We start from the raw sequence: 20,458 nt of genomic DNA on the forward strand, positions 1-20,458 counted from the left end.
CCACAATATACGCGTCACGCACTTTCTTTTGTATTTGCAACAACGCTATTATTTAGGTCGAAGAATAAAAGCGTCTTCAACATCTGATTGAAAGTGTAACCCTCTGCACCGCAGACCAGCTACGGTATAAAATCGGTTACACTTTTGCTCTTGCGATGGGTAACACTCCATCAATCGAGCGGGCACATTTTGGGTAGGCTGCACCGAATTTTCCAATCGAACAAAAATTTTCGATTTATGGGGGTAAGGTGTAACATATGCAACATATTTTTTACCAATCGAAATCACCATTAGACTGACATGAAATTGGGGGAGAAAGATGCAGGAAATCAACCCAAGTTCCTAAATATAAGCAAGTAAGCTTTACCATTATTTTCATTATCCTTTTCAATTGCTTCTTTTCAATTTAATTTTTTAATATTTGACACAGTTAAAAAAATTAGCAGCTGAAAGCATTTTTAGAGTTAAATTTTCAGTCAATTATGGGTCTTAGGGAGCCACCGTGGTGCAATGGTTCAGCGCTGGATTATCGCACCTCATTAATGTTGGCGACATTTCTGAGTGTTTCAAAACTTCTCTAAGTGGTTTCACTACAATGTGGAATGCCGTTCGGACCCGGCTATAAAAAAGAGGTCCCATGTCAGTGAGTTTAACATGGATTCGGGCAGCACTCAGTGATAAGAGAGAAGTTCACCATTGTGGTATCACAATGGACTGAATAGTCTAAGTGAGCCTGATACATCGGCCTGCCACCTAAGAAAACATTTAGTTATTTTTAGAAATTTTTTAATATTTTTAGAAAATTTTAACTAAACAGTATTACAAACGGTGACATCGCGCCGATATCACAAAAATAAGTAAATATTTTTCGGCAAATTCAAGAAAATTTATTAGACATAATTAATTTTTTCACTTGTTAAAGAAAATTTTGTAGTTTGAAAGAAAAAATTGGAGTTCAAAATTGCAAGAATGTCTTTAGTGACATGATGGGCACATTTGTAATAAAATTTACAAATTTAAAGAAATAATGAACTATTTTGTGAGAAATACGAATTTAGTAAAACTTTTTACTTAATTTGTGTATATTTTTTTCCCCATTTTTTAGTTAATTTAACTAACGTACGCAAAAAATTATCAGCGAAAAGGAAACTTTCTCCAAACATAATAATTCCATGAACTAAAATAAAGTTAAATTGGCTTTAGTGAAATAGAGAGTTCACTTTTTTTTGAGTGTATGGGTCTCATAATCTAACACCTGCAATTTGTAGACTGTAACGACAAACGATTTAAAATTTTAATAATGCATACATTTACTGAATTTCGTTTATTTTTTTTACTTTGTAAACCGATTTTTTTAAATTTGATTTAAAATATTTATACATTAAATTATTTTGTTTTACCTGCTTTTTTAAATAGATATCGTATTATTATATATTTTTTATTCAATTAAATTTTTAAAATAAAAATAAAAATGTATAACTACAGGATTTTTTCACGAAATTTTTTACAGTCTTAAATTTTTGGGGGTTTTTGAAAAAACTCTAGACCAATTTAGGGGTTTTTTTCTTAAGATTTGGGGGGAAGATTCAAAAATCACCTGGCAACACTGACTGTTATCTTCAAAATGAAACGCATGTGAGATTAACATTGTTTCGAGTATTTTTCAACTAAAATTGCTAACCCCACTTCTAACAGAAAGTCAAAACCAAAATTCTAGGGCGTTTGTATAATTTATTAATTTTCGACAAAAAAATAAGTAGATAATAATATCAAAACTAAGCGAAATATATCATACATTTCAATACTAATCAAAAAATAATTAACTTATTAAACTTATCAAAAAATAGAAACATCAACAAAGCTTAAAATATCTCAAAAATTATTTTTAAACACTTTTACACAGAGAATTCGATTTCCTCCAGAATGTTAGTGCCACAAAACTGTATTAAATAGATGAAAATATATTAAATAGAGACCATATACTAAATAGATTAAAGAGAGACCATATGCTAACACCACGTACCACATTACAAACGGATCGGAAAAAATTTGCTTCTCTAAGAGGCTTCACAAGCCAAATCTGGGGGTCCGTTTATATGGAGGCTATACGTAAAAGTGGGCCGATATGGCCCATTTGCATTACCATCCGACCTACATCAATAACAACTACTTATGCCAAGTTTCCAGTCGATAGCTTGTTTCGTTAGCGTGATTTCCACAGACGGATGGACATCGCTAGATCGACTCAGATGGTCACCACGACCCAGAATATATATACTTTATGTGGTCTTATACCACAATTTGATGTGTTACAAACGGAATGACATGCACACAGTTTTTGCTGGGTGTTTTTAAGAAATAAGTCTCCAAAATAATGGGGATATGTTTCATTTTAGGGATTTATACATTTCGTTTTAGGGATTTATTTCATTTTTTGGGGTATAATGTCATACAATATTTTGAGATTTATTTCATAATGAAATAAGTCCGCAATTTTGGGAACTTATTTCGTTATCGATTTTGGGGACTTTTTCATGGAGCCCATCATACCATCGATGAATTCACCATATCATTGATCAACACTGTACGGAGTTTCATCTCAAAATATCGGAGTAAGTTCATCCACCCACTGTAATAAATAATCACACGAAAATGTTTAACGATTTTACGATTTAATTAATTTTTTTTTTGGGCGAGATTGATCCTTTAGTTGCTTTAAACAATACAAGTACTCGTATAATGCAAACACGGATCATATTTTTGTTCCGAAAATATACAAACGATCAAAGTAGTAGCAGATCACTTGCCCAAGGAAAAATAACATGTTAATTTTGTAATAGAAAGCAGCAACCATGGTTGTGTGTGTCTGTGTATGTGCACATACACAGATACACACATATGTATATTTGAATGTGAATTATGTATGGGAAATAAAATAAGTATTGAGTAAATATAAATAAAATATTGGTTTGATATAGTGAAGTTTATTTTTATACTCTGCTCCACACTGTGGAACAGGGTATTATAAGTTAGTTTAAATTTGTATTGTATTTTTCCATAACCAAATTATATTCTAAAATAAATAAAAGGGCATTCTTCTTCTTTTTTTCAATAAAGGGCTAGATGTGTGTGTGTGTGTGTTTGGGTGTAAAAGCTTAAATCAATATCGCTCCCTGTTAAATAGCGCTATCTGCTACCTAAATAAACAGCGCTTTCTATGTGCGAAATAATGATTTCTATAAAATTGCCTTAACAAGTGAAACAATTAATTACGTCTAATAAATATTATTGAAACTACCCAAGTTTATCTACCTTCAGATTAATTTGAAATTTGTAACAACTAAATAAATAAACTTATGCAATGATATATTCGTAATAACCTAAAACAATTATCGTTATCATTTGGGTTAATTGAATAGCTTATTTGGTGCTAAATGTTGTCTGTGCGGACTCAATCTTACACAGGATTTGTTTTTGGAGTCATCTTTTCACAAGAAATTTCTTTTAAATGACACCTGTTGCAATTGCATGCAAGAGTTCCTCAGTTGCTCCCAAATAGAAGTCCCTAGTTCCCATAATCAAAGGAGAATTGGAAAACCAAGTATGTTTGAAACTGAATACTAAAATTGTAACAAACCTCTATTAAAACGTGAGCATTGCAAACATTGAAAACAAGAGCAATTTAAAAAAAAAAAGATTGGATTCAAAACAAATCTTGAGAAAAAATTCGCACAATATGGTGTATAAAGGTAAGACGAAGCAAATCCGTCCTTCGATTCGCTACCAAGCAAATGGTGGAGGCGAATAAGTTTGTCATTCAGTTTGCATCATGACACTACATTAAAACAAATATATACGAAGGTTGCCTATTTACACTCAAAAAAAGTGAACCGGTCGGGGCCGACTTTATTATACCCTGCACCACTTTGTAGATCTATATTTTCGATACCATATGACATCTGTCAAATGTGTTGGGGGCTATATATAAAGGTTTGTCCAAAATACATACATTTAAATATCTCTCGATCTGGAAGAATTTGATAGACTTCTACAAAATCTATAGACTCAAAATTTAAGTCGGCTAATGCACTAGGGTGGAACACAATGTTAGTAAAAAAAACATATGCACTAACTTATAATACCCTGTTCCACAGTGTGGAGCAGGGTATAAATATGGGAAACGTTTAAATCTGAAGCAATTTTAAGGAAACTTCGAAAAAGTTTATTTATGATTTATCGCTCGATATATATGTATTAGAAGTTTAGGAAAATTAGAGTCATTTTTACAACTTTTCGAATAAGCAGTGGCGATTTTACAAGGAAAATGTTTTTATTTTGACCATTTTTGTCGAAATCAGAAAAACATATATATGGGAGCTATATCTAAATCTCAACCGATTTCAACCAAATTTGGCACGCATAGCAACAATGCTAATTCTACTCCCTGTGCAAAATTTCAATTAAATCGGAGTTAAAAATTGGCCTCTGTGGTCATATGAGAGTAAATCGGGCGAAAGCTATATATGGGAGATATATCTAAATCTGAACCGATTTCAACCAGATTTGGCACGCATAGCTATAATGCTCATTCTACTCCCTGTGCAAAATTTCAACTAAATCGGACCAAAAAATTAGCCTCTGTGGTCATATGAGTGTAAATCGGGCGAAAGATATATATGGGAGCTATATCTAAATCTGAACCGATTTCAATAAAATTTGGCATACTTGACTACACTACTAATTGTACTCCTGGTGCAAAATTTCAACCAAATTAGGGTAAAACTCTGGCTGCTGGGGCCATATAAGTTCATATCGGGCGAAATATATATGGGAGCTATATCTAAATCTGAACCGATTTCTTCCAAAATCAATAGGGATCTATTCTGAGCTAAAACACATACTTGTGCCAAATTTGAAGTCAATTGGACTAAAACTGCGACCTGGACTTTGATTACAAAAATGTGTTCACGGACAGACGGACATCGCTATATCGACTCAAGAGCCCACCCTGAGCATTTTTCCCAAAGACACCATGTGTCTATCTCGTCTCCTTCTGGGTGTTGCAAACATATGCACTAACTTATAATACCCTGTTCCACAGTGTGGCGCAGGGTATAAAAATTATACACAAATTAAGTATAAAGATTAACCAAATTCGTGTCTCCCACAAAATAGTTCAGAATTTCTTAAAATTTGTAAATTTTACCAATAATATGGCCATCTTCGTATGGCACTAAAGAAATTTTTGCAATTTTGAACTCCAATTTTTTCCTTCAAACTACGAAATTTTCTTTAATAAGTGAAAAATAATAATTTAGTATAATCAATTTTCTTGAATTTGTCGAAAATTATTTACTTATTTTTTTAAAACCGCATGACATTTGCGTTTCTAATACAGTTTAGTTAAAATTTTCTAAAATTTAACTATTTTTTTTTTCTAAAATTCACTAAGTTTCTTCCCAGGTGGGTTCATTGGTTTTTCGATGTGTATTTCCTTACATTTCGGAATTGGGCATTTTTCAGGTTATACGTACTCAGAAGAATTCGATATATAAATGCTACTTGTGTTGTTTACAGCAACTTAAAAGATTCATATCGCGCAAAAAATTGAATTAAATCTTAAAACTTTCGATGTGGATTAACTCAACAACAGTGCATGGATGAACTTAATTTGATATTTGGCGATGAACACTGTACAGAGCCAGTGTTTATCGATGGTTTGGTGAATTCGTTCGTTCACTTCAAGGCGAATTTCGCGAAGGCCTTCCAAAATCAGTTGTTGTTCGGAAACATTGATGATGTGGGTCAACTGTCACGATGTATCAGGCTCGCTTAGACTATTCAGTCCGTTGTGGTACCACATTGGTGAACTTCTCTCTTATCACTGAGTGCTGCCCGATTCCATGTTAAGCTCAAGGCGGCCATGTGTATACAAGGCGGGCATGCTAACCATTGCACCACGGTGGTGCAATGGTTTAGGTCGGACGGTGATTTAGGTCGGATGGTATTGCAAATGGGCCACGTTTACGTATAGCCCCCATATAAACCGGCCCCCAGGTTTGGAATGCGGAGACTCTAGGAGGAACAAATTTCATCAGATCTGGTTGAAGTTTGGTACCGATCCCGAGATTTTACTTCTTCCAGGATAAGCAAATTTCATTTCAGAAATTGGTACTAATCACACAAAAATTGGACATTATAAGTTCATTATTGTATATCGCCCCATATTTCACTTCTGGTTCTCTTTTTCATAACGGTCAAGAACTCTATTATATAGGTTTTTAATATGCATTCTTTGCCTAATATATACCAAATCAAGTTTTTTGGTCAATGTCAAGCTTTTTGGCAAATTGGATGTGGCGACGATTGCGACATATCCAGTTTTTCCGAAAAAACAGACGATCAATTGCTTGGAAGTGCTTCTTGCGGGAGCAACTTTTGTACTTTTTGGATCTTGAAACTGTTTACTTTTGGACTCATAAGCTTAAAGAGGTTCATAAACTGCTTGTACGAGATAGTGTCTTACAGAAATCTTTTTGTACACGATCGTTGGTAAAGGGTACTTAATATTCGCCACGGCCGAATATACAGTCTGTACACTGTTAAATACTGAAATTAATTTTAAAGATTTCAGGCTCCATATGGGAATTCTTATACATTACGTTGCTCGTAGATTAACAATTTCACAATACACCTTACACCTTACGCGTCTCCTAAATCTGAACCGATTTCATCCAAATTTGGCACGCATAGCAACAATGCTAATTCTACTCCCTGTGCAAAATTTCAATTAAATCGGAGTTAAAAATTGGCCTCTGTGGTCATATGAGTGTAAATCGGGCGAAAGCTATATATGGAAGATATATCTAAATCTGAACCGATTTCAACCAGATTTGGCACGCATAGCTATAATGCTCATTCTACTCCCTGTGCAAAATTTCAACTAAATCGGACCAAAAAATTAGCCTCTGTGGTCATATGAGTGTAAATCGGGCGAAAGATATATATATGGGAGCTATATCTAAATCTGAACCGATTTCAATAAAATTTGGCATACTAGTCAAGGAGTACTAATTGTACTCCTGGTGCAAAATTTCAACCAAATTAGGGTAAAACTCTGGCTGCTGGGGCCATATAAGTTCATATCGGGCGAAATATATATGGGAGCTATATCTAAATCTGAACCGATTTCTTCCAAAATCAATAGGGATCTATTCTGAGCCAAAACACATACTTGTGCCAAATTTGAAGTCAATTGGACTAAAACTGCGACCTGGACTTTGATTACAAAAATGTGTTCACGGGCCGACTTTATTATACCCTGCACCACTTTGTAGATCTAAATTTTCGATACCATATCACATCTGTCAAATGTGTTGGGGGCTATATATAAAGGTTTGTCCAAAATACATACATTTAAATATCTCTCGATCTGGAAGAATTTGATAGACTTCTACAAAATCTATAGACTCAAAATTTAAGTCGGCTAATGCACTAGGGTGGAACACAATGTTAGTAAAAAAAACATATGCACTAACTTATAATACCCTGTTCCACAGTGTGGAGCAGGGTATAAATATGGGAAACGTTTAAATCTGAAGCAATTTTAAGGAAACTTCGAAAAAGTTTATTTATGATTTATCGCTCTATATATATATTAGAAGTTTAGGAAAATTAGAGTCATTTTTACAACTTTTCGAATAAGCAGTGGCGATTTTACAAGGAAAATGTTGGTATTTTGACCATTTTTGTCGATATCAGAAAAACATATATATGGGAGCTATATCTAAATCTGAACCGATTTCAACCAAATTTGGCACGCATAGCAACAATGCTAATTCTACTCCATGTGCAAAATTTCAATTAAATCGGAGTTAAAAATTGGCCTCTGTGGTCATATGAGTGTAAATCGGGCGAAAGCTATATATGGGAGATATATCTAAATCTGAACCGATTTCAACCAGATTTGGCACGCATAGCTATAATGCTAATTCTACTCCCTGTGCAAAATTTCAACTAAATCGGACCAAAAAATTAGCCTCTGTGGTCATATGAGTGTAGATTTCAATAAAATTTGGCATACTTGACTACACTACTAATTGTACTCCTGGTGCAAAATTTCAACCAAATTAGGGTAAAACTCTGGCTGCTGGGGCCATATAAGTTCATATCGGGCGAAATATATATGGGAGCTATATCTAAATCTAAACCGATTTCTTCCAAAATCAATAGGGATCTATTCTGAGCCAAAACACATACTTGTGCCAAATTTGAAGTCAATTGGACTAAAACTGCGACCTGGACTTTGATTACAAAAATGTGTTCACGGACAGACGGACATCGCTATATCGACTCAAGAGCCCACCCTGAGCATTTTTCCCAAAGACACCATGTGTCTATCTCGTCTCCTTCTGGGTGTTGCAAACATATGCACTAACTTATAATACCCTGTTCCACAGTGTGGCGCAGGGTATAAAAATTATACACAAATTAAGTATAAAGATTAACCAAATTCGTGTCTCCCACAAAATAGTTCAGAATTTCTTAAAATTTGTAAATTTTACCAATAATATGGCCATCTTCGTATGGCACTAAAGAAATTTTTGCAATTTTGAACTCCAATTTTTTCCTTCAAACTACGAAATTTTCTTTAATAAGTGAAAAATAATAATTTAGTATAATCAAATTTCTTGAATTTGTCGAAAATTATTTACTTATTTTGTTAAAACCGCATGACATTTGCGTTTCTAATACAGTTTAGTTAAAATTTTTTTAAATTTAACTATTTTTTTTTTTCTAAAATTCACTAAGTTTCTTCCCAGGAGGGTTCATTGGTTTTTCGGTGTGTATTTCCTTACATTTCGGAATTGGGCATTTTTCAGGTTATACGTACTCAGAAGAATTCGATATATAAATGCTACTTGTGTTGTTTACAGCAACTTAAAAGATTCATATCGCGCAAAAAATTGAATTAAATCTTAAAACTTTCGATGTGGATTAACTCAACAACAGTGCATGGATGAACTTAATTTGATATTTGGCGATGAACACTGTACAGAGCCAGTGTTTATCGATGGTTTGGTGAATTCGTTCGTTCACTTCAAGGCGAATTTCGCGAAGGCCTTCCAAAATCAGTTGTTGTTCGGAAACATTGATGATGTGGGTCAACTGTCACGATGTATCAGGCTCGCTTAGACTATTCAGTCCGTTGTGGTACCACATTGGTGAACTTCTCTCTTATCACTGAGTGCTGCCCGATTCCATGTTAAGCTCAAGGCGGCCATGTGTATACAAGGCGGGCATGCTAACCATTGCACCACGGTGGTGCAATGGTTTAGGTCGGACGGTGATTTAGGTCGGATGGTATTGCAAATGGGCCACGTTTACGTATAGCCCCCATATAAACCGGCCCCCAGGTTTGGAATGCGGAGACTCTAGGAGGAACAAATTTCATCAGATCTGGTTGAAGTTTGGTACCGATCCCGAGATTTTACTTCTTCCAGGATAAGCAAATTTCATTTCAGAAATTGGTACTAATCACACAAAAATTGGACATTATAAGTTCATTATTGTATATCGCCCCATATTTCACTTCTGGTTCTCTTTTTCATAACGGTCAAGAACTCTATTATATAGGTTTTTAATATGCATTCTTTGCCTAATATATACCAAATCAAGTTTTTTGGTCAATGTCAAGCTTTTTGGCAAATTGGATGTGGCGACGATTGCGACATATCCAGTTTTTCCGAAAAAACAGACGATCAATTGCTTGGAAGTGCTTCTTGCGGGAGCAACTTTTGTACTTTTTGGATCTTGAAACTGTTTACTTTTGGACTCATAAGCTTAAAGAGGTTCATAAACTGCTTGTACGAGATAGTGTCTTACAGAAATCTTTTTGTACACGATCGTTGGTAAAGGGTACTTAATATTCGCCACGGCCGAATATACAGTCTGTACACTGTTAAATACTGAAATTAATTTTAAAGATTTCAGGCTCCATATGGGAATTCTTATACATTACGTTGCTCGTAGATTAACAATTTCACAATACACCTTACGCGTCTCCCAAAAAAAAAAAAACAACATACGAATGATTTTGGTAAAAAGTTGCAATGTCCGTCCATCTCTATGCAATTTTCGCTATCAATGTTACCTTTGAAAATCATGCAAAATGCATTTAACTCACGAAAATCACATAAAATATACCTATAAGATGACTTTTTCTCTTCACTTGCCTGCCTCCGTATATTTTCTATGAAAAGTTATCCTCTCGAGAAACATCCTCAATGTTGGGAAGTTTATAGATCCCAACATACATACATAGTTTCTTCATAGGTAATGTGTGATAACGTTGCCTTTTAATACCTGAACTTCTAAACTTCATGCGAGCAGGGATTAATTGGACCAAAGCTTGGGTTAAGATAATTTTGGTCTATATTCCAGTTTTGGTTGCGCATAAAAGGATGGACGGACGACCGATTAAATGTATTTCGTATTTGGTGGAGGAAAAGATACCAAGATGAGTATTGTGTTAAAATTGCGCATAAATGAATTTCAAAATAGATCGTAAATGTTTGAATGACATTAATGACGTTGTTGGCGTCGAATTACATTTAAATGTCGTTTAATAAAATTTCGTTACATTAAGTTGAACCAACAAATTTATTTTATGTATCACTTGAATATGCTTGCTTGTTATGACGATGGTAATTGAGCAAGAACATATAAGTATATATATAAATGTTAATGTTTTCCCATAATGGTATTATGGAACATGGATGGAAAATGCAGTACTATAGTACTTTTTTCGATACTTTTACACACTGGTCAGTAGTACCCCCGCAAATGATTTGGTACCTTTTGTGTAATCATTTTTGTGCCGATATCAGATTTATTGTACACTAGTTTTCACAAAATATTTTAATATTTTGAAGTCTTTAACAGACTTATTAAAACTACGAAAAAATATTATTTAGCAAAAATGTTGTCAAAATTTTATTTCTACAGAAAATTTAGTTAATTTTTTTTCTTTTGGAAAATTTTGTAAAAATTTTATATCTATAGAAAATTTGTCAAAATTTTATTTCTATAGAAAATTTTGTCAACATTTTATTTCTGATGAACATTTTGTCAAACTTTTATTTCTGTTGAAAATTTTGTTAAATTTTATTTTTATAGAAAATTTTATCAAAATTTTATATCTATAGAAAGTTTTGTCGAAGCTTTATTTCGGTAGAAAATTTTGTCAACATTTTATTTCTATAGAAAATTTTGTTAAAATTTTATTTCTATAGAAAATTTTGTCAAAATTTTATTTCTACAGAAAATTTAGTTAATTTTTTTCTTTTGGAAAATTTTGTAAAAATTTTATTTTTTTTTGTCAAAATTTTATATCTATAGAAAATTTTGTAAAAATTTTATTTCTATAGAAAATTTTGTCAACATTTTATTTCTATAGAAAATTTTGTCAACATTTTATTTCTGATGAAAATTTTGTCAAAATTTTATTTCTATAGAATATTTAGTCAAACTTTTATTTCTGTTGAAAAGTTTGTTAAATTTTATTTTTATAGAACATTTTATCAAAATTTTATATCTATAGAAAATTTTGTCAAAATTTTATTTCTATAGAATATTTTGTCAAAATTTTATTTCTATAGAAAATTTTGTCAACATTTTATTTCTCTAGAAAATTTTGTCAAAATTTTATTTCTATAAAACATTTTGTCAAAATTTTATTTCTATAGAAAATTTTGTCATTATACCCTTCACCACTACTGTGGTACAGGGTATAATAAGTTTGTGCATTTGTATGTAACGCCAAGAAGGAGTAATCATAGACCAACCTTTTAGTATACGGATCGGCTTAAAATTAAATTCTGAGTCGATTTAGCGATGTCCGTCTGTCTGTCCGTCCGTCTGTCTGTCTGTCCGTCTGTCTGTCCGTCTGTCTGTCTGTCTGTTGATGTATTTTTGTGTGCAAAGTACAGCTCGCAGTTTTAGTCCGATTGTCCTAAAATTTGGTATAGGGTCCTGTTTCGGCTCAAAGACGATCCCTATTGATTTTGGAAAAAATCGGTTCAGATTTAGATATAGCTGCCATATATATTTTTCACCGATCTGGTCATAATTGGCGTGTATATCAACCGATCTTCCTCAAATTCCGTACATCCGAATATTTTATGGGTCTCGAAAAACTTGCAAAATACCAGCCGAATCGGTTCAGATTTAGATATAGCTGTCATATATAGCTTTCGCCCGATTTACACTCATTTGCCCAAAGAGGCCAATTTTTAACTCCGATTTGGTTGAAATTTTGCACAGGGAGTAGAATTAGCATTGTAACTATGCGTGCCAAATTTGGTTGACATCGGTTCAGATTTGGATATATCTCCCATATATAGCTTTCGCCCGATTTACACTCATATGACCACAGAGGCCAATTTTTAACTCCGATTTAGTTGAAATTTTGCACAGGGAGTAGAATTAGCATTGAAACTATGCGTGCCAAATTTGGTTGAAATCGGTTCAGATTTGGATATATCTCCCATATATTGCTTTCGCCCGATTTACACTCATATGACCACATAGGCCAATTTTTTGCTCCGATTTAGTTGAAATTTTGCACAGGGAGTAGAATTAGCATTGTAGCTATGCGTGCCAAATTTGGTTGAAATCGGTTCAGATTTAGATATATCTCCCATATATAGCTTTCGCCCGATTTACACTCATATGACCACAGAGGCCAATTTTTAACTCCGATTTAGTTGAAATTTTGCACAGAGAGTATAATTAGCATTGTTGCTATGCGTGCCAAATTTGGTTGAAATCGGTTCAGATTTAGATATAGCTCCCATATATATGTTTTTCTGATTTCGACAAAAATGGTCAAAATACCAACAATTTCCTTGTAAAATCGCCACTGCTTAGTCGCAAAGTTGTAAAAATGACTCTAATTTTCCTAAACTTCTAATACATATATATCAAGCGATAAATCATAAATAAACTTTTGCAAAGTTTCCTTAAAATTGCTTCAGATTTAAATGTTTCCCATATTTTTTACTAACATTGTGTTCCACCCTAGTGCATTAGCCGACTTAAATTTTGAGTCTATAGATTTTGTAGAAGTCTATCAAATTCTTCCAGATCGAGTGATATTTAAATGTATGTATTTGGGACAAACCTTTATATATAGCCCCAAACACATTTGACGGATGTGATATGGTATCGAAAATTTAGATCTACAAAGTGGTAAAGGGTATAATATAGTCGGCCCCGCCCGACTTTAGACTTTCCTTACTGGTTTTTTTATAGGAAATTTTGTCAAAGTTTATTTCTATTAAAAATTTTGTCAACATTTTATTTCTCTAGAAAATTTTGTCAAAATTTTATTTCTATAAAACATTTTGTCAAAATTTTAGTTCTATAGAAAAATTTGTCAACATTTTATTTTTATAGAATTTTTGTTTAAATTTTATTTCTGATGAAAATTTTGTCAAAATTTTATTTCTATAGAATATTTAGTCAAACTTTTATTTCTGTTGAAAATTTTATATCTATAGTAAGTTTTGTCAAAACTTTATTTCGGTAGAAAATTTTGTCAAAATTTTATTTCCATAGAAAATGTTGTCAAAATTTTATTTCCATAGAAAATTTTGTCAAAATTTTATTTCTATAGAAACTTTTGTCAAAATTTTATTTCTATAGAAAAATTTGTCAAAATTTTATTTCTATAGAAAATTTTGTCAAAATTTTATTTCTGATGAAAATTTTGTCAAAATTTTATTTCTATAGCATATTTAGTCAAACTTTTATTTCTGTTGAAAAGTTTGTTAAATTTGATTTTTATAAAAAATTTTATCAAAATTTTATATCAATAGAAAGTCAAAATTTTATTTCTATAGAAAATTTCTTCAAAAAATTATTTTTATTTATCTTCAGAAAATTTATGAAATACCATGAATTCTACCAATCTACCAAACCGTGATTACAATACTACTGTAATCTTTGTAAATAGATATAAAACAAAACAAAAATAATTTAAATTGAGGAGTTGACAAACAAAATTGGGTCTAAAGATGCTCTTGACAATAATCTTCTAAGGGAATTTTTGTTAAAATTTAGTGAAAAGTACTTTTTCGCTCAAAAAAATACTTTTTTTGTACTTTCTTAAAAATTGTATTTTCCGTCCATAATATGGAATAGGATAAAGAAATAAAGAAAAAATTGAACAAAAAATCTTTTTTTTTTGTTTTAACTCTATATAAAGACGTTATGAATAATTCTAGCAAATATTTTGTCGCAAATTCCACGTTTCACATATTTTTTGAAATTTTCATATTATCTATCTTTACTGTGTTTTATACACAGTAAAATTTTGAAATTTTTAATTTGTTATTGTTGTTGTGATCACAGCTTAAAACCAAACGTTGACTAAACTACAAGAGTAGTTCAAATAACAGAGAAAAAGTATGTTTGTCAAATTTATGTTCGCAAAACCCTTTAGACTGCAAGATGGTTGGATGTATAGCCGTTTCGGAACTACCACATTCTCCATCAGCATCCTCTACTCGCAGCGAAACTACCAACCAATTATTACAATAAATTTGTAAAATTTACTGAATCCTAAAGTGATTTATACTTGAACCTCCAGAAAAAGGGGGTTTATTGCAAAAATTGCGTGAGACAGATGATCCTCAAAAAATGTGAAAATTATGTACATCTCCAGAAGAGCTTTTTTGTAGGTACATTGAAAGTAGTGACTTAGGATGAACTTCCAATTTTTTTGCTGGGCTTGACTTGCATGCCACACAGCTCGTGTAACAATGGAGTTACCGTGAGGCATTCAGGATGTCGTGGTTACTTTATTAAAATAGCTAAATTTAAAGCAGACAAGTTAACTCAATTGATGCGCATTTTTTTCTTCATCGAGATTTCATCAAGATTTAACAGGAATAAGTTTATTTTCATGTATAATTTTGATTATTTCAAAAAAAGTAATTGCGAAAATAATGTGATTTTCAACTCGAAAACCGAACGTAGTACCGGTCTTAATCGGGAATTGATATCTTCGCTGAGATCGAGAAGGAATTCGGTTGGTAGATAATCGGCAAATTGTAAATACTCCCATTTTTCAGTTGCTTCATGATTGGTATTTGATGTGAGATGCGGTTCGTTGATGTTTGGCAGTCGATGAGAAATTCGGTTTCTTGATGATCAGTAGTGATAAGAACGTCGGTTCATCGATGTTCGGTTAGTTTATAATCGGTATTGGAGGAGAACGTCGTTTAGTCAATAATCGGTAGTTGATGAGCAATTCGGTTCGTTGATGATCGTCAGTGGAGGAGAACGTCGGTTCGTTTATCAGAAGCCCTCAACGATAGGGCTTTGCAACGAAGCGAAATTTCTTTTAACTAAAATTTCGTTAACCGATGGTCAAAACCCGGTTTTCGTGATTAATCGAAAATGCCAATTTTTCACTATTCGGTTACGGGTTGTTTACAAGATATAGGTCCCAACATTTGGCACTCGAAAACATTCCAAATTTAAACCGATTGAAGGGAGTAAAATGGAAACAAATTAATTTAATGGAAACAGAATTCTTGAAATAAGCATGGGACTATAATAATAAACCAGAGCGCACATCAAGCCGATTGCTGGCTTAACCCGTATTCTCCCGAGTTATAAAATAATCATCCGATTATAATAATGTTTGGTTCACAGCATGTATAGGCTACCTTTAGTATATATATGAAAATATCGGGTTCAGGTTTCCGGAAAATGGGTGTCGCAATTAACAAAGAATACCCTTGTTGTTTTTTTATTTTTTTTCTGTGCAGCGATTACGGTACACTGGTGCATTGAACATGCCAATGTTTCTGTCGTCATATGACGACGCTATGAGAATATGGGTTAAGTATATGTCATATGACATGAGAAGGAGAGATCCGACCCCTCTCTTCAACCTAATTCAATTCATTTAACCGGTATCGGTTTTGGACAACTTAGGTCTGACCAATATTTCGATGTTTCACAAACGGAATGACAATGTTAGTATACCCCTTATACTATGGTAGAGGCTATAAAAAGGCAGTTAGTTATTATAGTCTACTTAAAACTGCTCATGATCTCTCAAACAAAAGGCGTCGTTATGTCTGTGAGCTACAATCGTTTTCCGTACATATTCTATTATACACTGATCTGTCTCTGTGTGCAGATTTCAACACCAATGTGGGAGGATTTCCTATTTGGGTGTTATGTTGTATTGACTGAGTGGTGACTGCTGTTAATGATCGTTGTATTTAATATCTATGATCACAATCGATCGGTCGGTCGGTCTGTCTGTCCGTCCATAGTTCGTTCATATTCTAGCAATGTGGGTAATATTGGGGACAGTACATGTACATATGCGGGTTCTACCAAATAAGGAAGGACTTGCATAGTTTGATTCATGGTGCTGTTATTGCCGATGGTGTTGGGTCTTGCTTGTAGCACCTATTGGGCCTGTGTACATTACTGCATTAGTTGTAAATTTCCTAGCATTGTAGACTTGCAGGCGTCATTGTTTATTAACCACCGCCACCACAAACCACCACGTGTATGGGGCAATATTACTCTGCATGCATATTCAAGTAGTATGGATGGAGCCTGTGCAAGATGAATCGCTGCTAGGTACTTATGTGGAGAAGACCACTCTTGTAGTTGCCACTCAACTGGCAATTGTTTATGAAGCAGTTGAACAATAAAGTTTAAATACGATTTAATATAATGGTAACAACACATGTTAACCATTATGGGCCAAAAATGTTAGCTAGCAGTATGCTTTTAAAACCATTTTGCCATAATAATATTGGATAATGACAATGAGAATGATGATGATGATGGTGGGAATGACGATGACGGCAATGCTGACGTTACTGATAACGATTAGGATGCTAACAAGGTGATATATGATGCCATTTGAAGTGCACGAACCAATTTACGACCAAATCAGTCCGAATTACTATTTTATGATGAAATATGTAAACGTAATATTTACAACATTTCCAAAATCCCAGCTCATCAACCGAACTGAAGCTGACATCCATATGTCTCCCATGGGGTTATGTTAGTTGAAATTATATTACCTGAAATGAAATAATTGTATAAGTAATTTGTGTAGCCTTTATAATTTAAGTGACTTTGAAGTCATGGTAAATATGGCTACTATAAATATTGGTCCTATGACCTCCAGTATATAAGAATCACTTATACAAAAAAATGTCGTTTCTCTCAAACGAAATTGTAGACAAATGAAAACTTTTCCCTTTTTCTTTTCGCCGTAGAAACGTTTATTTGGAAACAAGTAATACAGCAGTAAGTCCGACTTGTCCGAAAAAATTTTTTTTTCAGATTCAATCATAAAATAATTGATCCAATTAATTTTTTAATTGAAATGTCTTCAATCACGAAAATGATAGTATCAATCACAGTTTTAATTGGGAATCAAAAAATACTTGATTAAAAAATTAATTGATTTCATTAGCAAATTTCAATTAATTTTTTAATTGATTCAATTAAATTTTTAATTGATGTTGACTGCAAAATTCAACTAATTTTTTAAGTAAAAACGAAACTATTTTAAATCGTTATACTATGTTTCAATAACTTTCTATAACTATTTTAATCCTTTTTAATTTGATCCAAAAATTTATAGTTTCAACAAACATTTATTTAAGAATTTTAACAGAAAAAATTTCCATAAGCTAAAAAAGCTAGAAAAAAGCTAAATTTTTTGGTATCAAAAGTCACATTTTTGATTGAAATTTAACAAACTTAATGCTTTATTTCACTTAAAATGCATATTAATTTAATTGTATTCATTTTAATTCTACTATTATAAGACTGTAACAATATCTAAGTCATATTAGCACTCAAACAGGTGTATAGACAAGTCCTACTTTTATGTACTCACCAGCTTGTACTGGGTACAAAGTTCTCATAAAGACTGTCAGCCACAATTGAATTACATGTGCTAAGGCAACAATTGCCGATGCCAACACATCTTCTTCTTAACATTGTCCAAACTCTTAGTTAGTTCCTGTGGAGTCTATGTTAGATAAGAGAGGCTGTTAGTTTTTGATCGTGCATGCACCCTCAAAAATAATCCCCTCTGTAACATATAATCCCAAACATATTCTAGTGTTTCAAAGCTTCTCCAAGTGGTTTCCCTGCAATGTGGAAAGCCGTTCGGATTCGGTTATAAAAAGGAGGTCCCTTGTCATTGAGCTTAAAATAGAATCTGGTAGCACTCAGCGATAAGAGAGAAGTTTACCACTGTTGTATCACAATGGACTGAATAGTCTAAGTGAGCCTGAAATATCGGGCTGCCACTATACCTAACCTAAGCATATATATTTTCAGAATTTTTTCGAACAAAAAATTGTTTGCTATGGCTCATCCCAAGCATATCAGTTTTTAGGGCCCAAATGGTTAATTCCAGTTTCGAATCATTTTAGCAATCTATACTTTTATTGTGTAGGTTGATGAACTTTTAGACTGTGCATTTGAATAGCTGAAGTGAGAACTGTTCAATAAATTGAAAAGGCGTCACTCTGTGGACTAATGTAATCAATTATCTACGAAGAAATGGAAAATAAATATTCTCCTAACTTTTTTCAATCGCTCTCTCTCTGACGTTTCTAAACATATATATGTTTATACGAAATTTTTAAATTAATATATGTTTGCATTCGGAGATATGATATTTAATAACATTTGATGTTCCAAACATAATATGTTCTAACATAATTACATATGTGTCCCAAACATGTTATACTTGTTTATGAACATTATATATTTGCACTTAAATATAATGTGCTAAAAATTTGAGTTCCAAATATATAATTTTTACAACTCCTGGAAAATCAAATTTCATCCGATTGGAGAGAAAGTGATATCAGTATATGCTTTCTAATTATCTAAAAATTGCACTTCGGTTCATTATTATAAAGGGTGGTTAAATTGTAAGGGCCGATGTTGAATGTGAACCACACCTAAACACCAAGTTTTTTTCCGAATTTTATTTGACATTTCTCTATTTCAGACTTACTCAATTTGAACCATGGAGAGATACACAATCCAACAACGTGTTAAATGGTTCCAAGAAATGGCAACAGTGGATGATCAATTTTCGAAGAAAATCATCATCGATAAATAGAATTGCCGCATTTGGGCGAATGAGAATCCAAGAGTGATTGTCGAAAAACCAATGCACCCACAAAGAGTGACTGTTTGGTGCGATTTATGGGCTGGCGGCATCATCGGGCCGTATTTTTTCCAAAATGAGGCCGGTCAGGCAGTTACTGTGAAACACCATTCACAGTAACTGCCTATCGTGAGATGATAACGAACTTTTTATGGCCCGAATTGGAAGATATGGATGTGGACGATATGTGGTTTCAGCAGGACGGTGCCACTTGCCACACAGCTAACGAAACAATGGTTCTTTTGCGCAACAAATTCAATGGCCATGTTATCTCACGTAATGGCGATGTCAATTGGCCGCCAAGATCATGTGATTTGACACCGTTGGACTTTTTTCTTTGCGGTTATCTGAAAGAAAAGGTGTACGTCGATAAGCCAGCAACAATTCAAGAGCTAAAGGATGAGATAATTCGGCACATTAACGGCATATAACCTCCATTATGCCTCAGCGTCATCGAAAATTTGGACCATCGGATGAAGGTGTGCCACCGAGGTCGCGGCGCCCATTTGGCCGATATTTTGTTCCACCCATAATTGAGTAATACCAATATATCATAATAAAATAAAATTACAATAATTTCCTAAATAGTTTGTGTTTTATTCAAAATCAACATCGCCCCTTGAAATTTTAACCATCCTTTATATAGCCCCATATAAACCGACCCCCAAAATATGACTTATAGATGGTTATGGAGGAATAAATTACGTTCAGGTTTAAATTTGGCCCTCTAATTACAATGAGAAAATTGATTTTATTACAAAAATAAAAATGTTGTAACAAAACATTTGTGTTGGTGATAACCGCTTGATATTTTCGAAGAAATTCAAAAAAGTGTAACCGACACAGGTTTATCAATCTGTTTTTCCTTTGCGTGTATGGAACCATAATCATTGAATAATATTATTAACCTTGAATAAACAAACGATTTAACTAAATCTAACCTAAATTCGAATAAAATTTTCCAAGAGATTGATATAATCAACTGTGACAAGCATTTAAATTTATTAATCGCACATTAGCGATTCCTCCACTTAGGAATAGGTCTTATTGACTAAACTAAAATCTTACTTTATTTAAAATCTTTTCATATGGAAATACAAAGTATCTTCAACAGCTTAGACCAACAAAAGCACTGAATTAGTCGATATACAGTTGTGAATTGATGCATATGTGTAATGTAATTGTCTTCTTCGATAGCCGAAATCTGTCCTA

This window comes from Haematobia irritans, chromosome 1, assembly GCF_050003625.1.
Source record: "Haematobia irritans isolate KBUSLIRL chromosome 1, ASM5000362v1, whole genome shotgun sequence".
Taxonomy (NCBI): Eukaryota; Metazoa; Arthropoda; class Insecta; order Diptera; family Muscidae; genus Haematobia; species Haematobia irritans.